We start from the raw sequence: 5,780 nt of genomic DNA, 5'->3' as shown, positions 1-5,780 counted from the left end.
TCAAATAGTAGTGCTTTTTGAAGAAAACTATGAAACACTGATAAGTTTAATTTCATCACACAAACCACAGAACATTTTACTGGCAGAAAATATATTTGCCATATAATATAATGTACATGAACACACATACACACAGTCCATATGAACTCTAATGGCTATTTCAAAATTTTTATTCTCTGTTATTTGTTTATATATTTTGTTCTCAGTGGATCTCTGTAGATGGCAACATATGAATAGTAGCAAGTATAAAAAGCTTAAGAAAAATATCGATACTATTAGCGTATGGGAGAAGAGTGGAAGGAGTGAATAGAGGAAATGGGACATTTAAAATACTTTCAACAATAAAAATTAATTTAAAAAAAAAGAGAAAGATATAATGGAAATATTTTTTTCATCTCAAAACAAAGCAAAAACAACCTTTTTCCCAAAAGGCAATTTGAGACACTACAGTCACCTCCAGAGAACAGTTTCTTTTACAAAACTTGTTTGAAAACCAGGGGACTCAAAGCAACCTTATTATAAAGGACCAGCACTAAGGACCAGCTTTACTATCAGGAAAGCCACAGAGAAGAATAAAGAAAAGGCTTAAATACTAGTAGACATAAGAACACTTGGGGGTTACATAATGGTCATAATAAACATTGCATGGACCTTTACAGACTGAAAATGCATTTCTATAAACATTGCAGCTCCATTGTTTACTCCATCCTACATATGAGCAAACTGAGACAAGGAAAGGTACGGAAAGGAGTATCCACCTGAAGTAATAGTCCCTGGGTTATATCTATTTATATTTACTGCACTATAAATTAAAATGGACTCGTTTGTACAATATTTTGTAAAATATTTTATTTTTTTCATTCATTCAAAATAATAATATATCAACTTTATGTTACCATAAATAATGTTTTGTGAAAAACAACTGTATTTTCCAAACAAGAGAGTGAGAAGAATGACATGATTTTATATTTTGTAAACATGTTTAGTGCCTGCTTGAACAGAAGATTGCTAGATTCTTATATCTGTCTCTGTATTCATCTATGGTGATATCACACAGCATAGAATCTCCATAAAATGCCATTGTATACGAATGAAAGTGAAAAAGGCACATAACAAATATAATATTATGAAAATAGATGTGCCCTTGTGGGCCTCAGGAAGAGTTTTGGGGGCTTCAATGGGTCCCCAAACCACATTTTGAAAATACAATTAGAGTTAATCCCTTAATAGCACTCAAACATGAGTCTATTCAAGGGAGTCTGGGTGATAGAAGAAAGTACAGTAATAGATCAAAGATAGTGAATTTGGATATGAAAGACAAAGAACATACTGGTAGTCCTAACCCCTTGAAGGAGAGTCTGGGCAGTAAAATAATAAAACAAAAGTTGGTGAATAAAATAAAAAGCAAATAAGATTATGAACTCTGATACCAGGACAGAAACTGTCTCCTCCTCTATGCCATATCTTTACAGATTTAACTCCACCTGGGTGATTTCTGGTCTATAGAAGAGTTAGATCCTAGTAAGTGAATCCAGCCATTAGTGGTAACAGCAAGGGTATAAGATTATATCATAAGTAAGATTAATTTTTCCTGGAAGTACTTTTAATGTCTTATACAAGTATTTCTCAAATCTGTAGTAAGAGTATCAGTAGCATTTTTTAAAATAGTATTTGAAGCATACATGGTAACATTTGTAATAGCTGTGGTATCTAGAAAAGACATCAAGGAATCTGAGGCTATTGCAGTATTTGGAATAAAAACACTCCTGGAGTTATCTGCATCAGCAATATTTACTGAATGCTCTGTACTCTTCATAGTATTGGTGGTGGGAATAACTGTGTTACTTGGAATTTAAGTGTTTGTAAGGGCAGTGTCAGAAGTAGTGTTTGATTTTGTAGTTTTTGTGCTAAAAACAGATGTAGTGATGGTGGTAGTATATGCTGTGGTGGCATTTCCACTAACTTTAGTAGTAGGTTTAATACCTGTAGTGTTTGTATGTGAGGAAGTGGCAATATTTTGAGTACTAGTAATTATTATACCATTAGTAGCTGGGCTGTTTCTAGTGGTAGTATTTATGTCAGTAACACGAGTTGTCATATTGGTAGTATTTCTATTGGTGGTGCTTTGAGTGCTCCTGGATGTGGTATTTAAAGCATGGGTAGAGGTAGATGGAGGATAAGTAGTGGTACTGATTCTGGTCAGGGCATTATCTGTGGTGGTGACACCAGGGGTGCTTGTAGGAGGTAGAGTTGATGTGATCTGAGTAGTAGTTTGTTCAGAAGTAGCATTTGTAATCAAAGTAACTGTGGTGATACCTGTAGTTGTTTTTGTGTTTCTAGCAGTGGTAGTATTTAAAACAATTGTAGTAACTGAATGCATGCTAGTAGTATCAGTCTTAGTATTTGTAAGAGGAGGAATAGTTGTAATCGGACGCATATTATTAGTGCTAGTAGTACTGGTACTTGTTGGGGAAAGAGCAGTGGTAGTATTAGTAGTTCTTGTTGGGAAAAGGGTGGTTGTGGTGGGAAATGTAACGTAAGTGCTAGCAGTAGTAGTATTTGCTGGGGAAAGGGTAGTAGCATTAGGAATAGTAGTATGACTTGTAACTTTAATAGTACTTGTTGGGAAAGAAGTAGTTATGATAGGAAAGGAAGTACCAGTGCTAGCAGTAGTAGTATTTGTAGGGGAAGGAATAGTTGTAGTAGTGGTTGTGATAGGAATGGCAGTACCAGTGCTAGCAGTAGTAGTATTTGTAGGGAAAGGAGTAGTTGTAGTAGTGGTTGTGGTAGGAAAGGCAGTACCAGTGTTAGCAGTAGTAGTATTTGTAGGGAAAGGAGTAGTTGTAGTAGTGGTTGTGATAGGAATGGCAGTACCAGTGCTAGCAGTAGTAGTATTTGTAGGGAAAGGAGTAGTTGTAGTAGTGGTTGTGGTAGGAAAGGCAGTACCAGTGTTAGCAGTAGTAGTATTTGTAGGGAAAGGAGTAGTTGTAGTAGTGGTTGTGATAGGAATGGCAGTACCAGTGCTAGCAGTAGTAGTATTTGTAGGGAAAGGAGTAGTTGTAGTAGTGGTTGTGGTAGGAAAGGCAGCACCAGTGCTAGCAGTAGTAGCATTTGTAGGGAAAGGAGTATTAGGAATAATAGTACTAGGTGTAACTTCAATAGTACTTGTTGGGAAAGAAGTAGTTGTAGTAGGAAAGGCAGTACCAGTGCTAGCAGTAGTAGCACTTGTAGGGAAAGGAGTAATTGTAGTAGTGGTTGTGGTAGGAAAGGCAGTACCAATGCTAACAGTAGTAGCATTTGTAGGAAAAGGAGTAGTTGTATTAGTGGTTGTGGTAGGAAAGGTAGAACCAGTGCTAGTAGTAGTAGTATTTGTAGGGAAAGGAGTAATTATAGTAGTGGTTGTGGTAGGAAAGGCAGTACCAGTGCTAGCAGTAGTAGCATTTGTAGGGAAAGAAGTAGTTGTATTAGTGGTTGTGGTAGGAAAGGCAGTACCAGTGCTAGCAGTAGTAGCACTTGTAGGGAAAGGAGTAATTGTAGTAGTGGTTGTGGTAGGAAAGGCAGTACCAATGCTAACAGTAGTAGCATTTGTAGGGAAAGGAGTAGTTGTATTAGTGGTTGTGGTAGGAAAGGTAGTACCAGTGCTAGTAGTAGTAGTATTTGTAGGGAAAGGAGTAATTATAGTAGTGGTTGTGGTAGGAAAGGCAGTACCAGTGCTAGCAGTAGTAGCATTTGTAGGGAAAGGAGTATTAGGAACAATAGTACTAGGTGTAACTTCAATAGTACTTGTTGGGAAAGAAGTAGTTGTGGTAGGAAAGGCAGTACCAGTGCTAGCAGTAGTAGCACTTGTAGGGAAAGGAGTAATTGTAGTAGTGGTTGTGGTAGGAAAGGCAGTACCAGTGCTAGCAGTAGTAGCATTTGTAGGGAAAGAAGTAGTTGTATTAGTGGTTGTGGTAGGAAAGGCAGTACCAGTGCTAGCAGTAGTAGCACTTGTAGGGAAAGGAGTAATTGTAGTAGTGGTTGTGGTAGGAAAGGCAGTACCAATGCTAACAGTAGTAGCATTTGTAGGGAAAGGAGTAGTTGTATTAGTGGTTGTGGTAGGAAAGGTAGTACCAGTGCTAGTAGTAGTAGTATTTGTAGGGAAAGGAGTAATTATAGTAGTGGTTGTGGTAGGAAAGGCAGTACCAGTGCTAGCAGTAGTAGCATTTGTAGGGAAAGGAGTATTAGGAACAATAGTACTAGGTGTAACTTCAATAGTACTTGTTGGGAAAGAAGTAGTTGTGTTAGGAAAGGCAGTACCAGTGCTAGCAGTAGTAGCACTTGTAGGGAAAGGAGTAATTGTAGTAGTGGTTGTGGTAGGAAAGGCAGTACCAGTGCTAGCAGTAGTAGCATTTGTAGGGAAAGGAGTAGTTGTATTAGTGGTTGTGGTAGGAAAGGTAGTACCAGTGCTAGTAGTAGTAGTATTTGTAGGGAAAGGAGTAATTATAGTAGTGGTTGTGGTAGGAAAGGCAGTACCAGTGCTAGCAGCAGTAGCATTTGTAGGGAAAGGAGTATTAGGAACAATAGTACTAGGTGTAACTTCAATAGTACTTGTTGGGAAAGAAGTAGTTGTGGTAGGAAAGGCAGTACCAGTGCTAGCAGTAGTAGCATTTGTAGGGAAAGAAGTATTAGGAACAATAGTACTAAGTGTTACTTCAATAGTACTTGTTGGGAAAGAAGTAGTTGTGTTAGGAAAGGCAGTACCAGTGCTATCAGTAGTAGCATTTGTAGGGAAAGGAGTAGTTGTATTAGTGGTTGTGTTAGGAACGGCAGTATCAGTGCTATCAGTAGCAGTATTTGTAGGGAAAGGAGTAGTTGTATTAGTGGTTGTGTTAGGAAAGGCAGTATCAGTGCTAGCAGTAGTAGCATTTGTAGGAAAAGGAGTATTAGGAACAATAGTACTAGGTGTAACTTCAATAGTACTTGTTGGGTAAGAAGTGGTTATATTAGGAAAGGCAGTACTAAGGTTAGCAGAAGTAGTACTTGAAGCAAAACTAGTAACAATAGACTCAGTAATGGTAGCATTAATAGTTGATATAGTATCTGGAGATGTTGATGAGAAGGTACTGGTCATAGGTGTAGTAGTAACGTCGGGACTATGACTCCAAGTGACCTCAGTTAAATTTTCCAGACTGAAATTCCCATAAGTCAATTGAATAGTTAGTGTCTGCCAAAAAAGAAGAGATAACATTGGTATTTTAGGACATCTTGAACATCACATTTAACAACACAAATAATGTTCATGTTTTTTCCCCCCCAGAGAGTAACAGAAGGTTCCTTTTCAGGTCACATTGATTCCAGACAGATGAATATAGAGAGATGTGCTGGGGCATAATCCCTGTGCCTGAAATGTGTCTTTCTACTTCATTTAGTCAGAACTACACTGCTCACAAGAATTGGTATCTTTGATTAAAACCAACACTCATAAAAGTATCTTTGTTTTACCACTAGATTTTAAACTCCTAAAGGCAGGCTGGTTTCATGTTTTTACCATTCCCAACACATAGTATACTGCCTGGCACATAATAATGTAGTGTAAACCTTGAGATTTGGATTTCTTTTTTTCCCCTCCATCTCTTCTTTTTTTGTTTCTTTTGTGTAAGGCAAGTGCCTCACTTAAGCTTCAACTGACAGATCTGTCCATTTCAAAAAGGCATCTATTTCCAGCCCACTGAGGCTCCTTTGTTTTTCAGATCTTGGTTGATTTCAATAACTAATCAACTTAGCCCCCTAGTTTGTTTCTC

At 37.7% G+C, this 5,780-nt stretch overlaps 1 long non-coding RNA gene across 3 annotated transcripts; it reads left to right on the top strand.

Moving 5' to 3' along the window:
* The first annotated feature begins 3,301 nt into the window (after positions 1-3,301).
* Positions 3,302-4,830, top strand: LOC118714558. Of its 3 annotated transcripts, none has more exons than XR_006740825.1 (4): positions 3,302-3,341; positions 3,816-4,103; positions 4,290-4,433; positions 4,734-4,830. It is a non-coding gene; the product is annotated as an uncharacterized LOC118714558 (long non-coding RNA). The 3 variants fall into 3 exon arrangements; XR_006740826.1 differs by lacking the exon at positions 3,302-3,341 and adding an exon at positions 3,556-3,629 and having other exon boundaries at positions 3,888-4,103; XR_006740824.1 differs by lacking the exon at positions 3,302-3,341 and adding an exon at positions 3,586-3,629.
* The last annotated feature ends 950 nt before the right edge of the window (positions 4,831-5,780 follow it).

The sequence above is a fragment of the Pipistrellus kuhlii genome, unplaced genomic scaffold, assembly GCF_014108245.1.
Source record: "Pipistrellus kuhlii isolate mPipKuh1 unplaced genomic scaffold, mPipKuh1.p scaffold_m20_p_10, whole genome shotgun sequence".
Classification (NCBI taxonomy): domain Eukaryota; kingdom Metazoa; phylum Chordata; class Mammalia; order Chiroptera; family Vespertilionidae; genus Pipistrellus; species Pipistrellus kuhlii.
The sequence above is the reverse complement of the archived record's forward strand: the minus strand, read 5'-3'. Positions and strand labels throughout refer to the sequence as shown.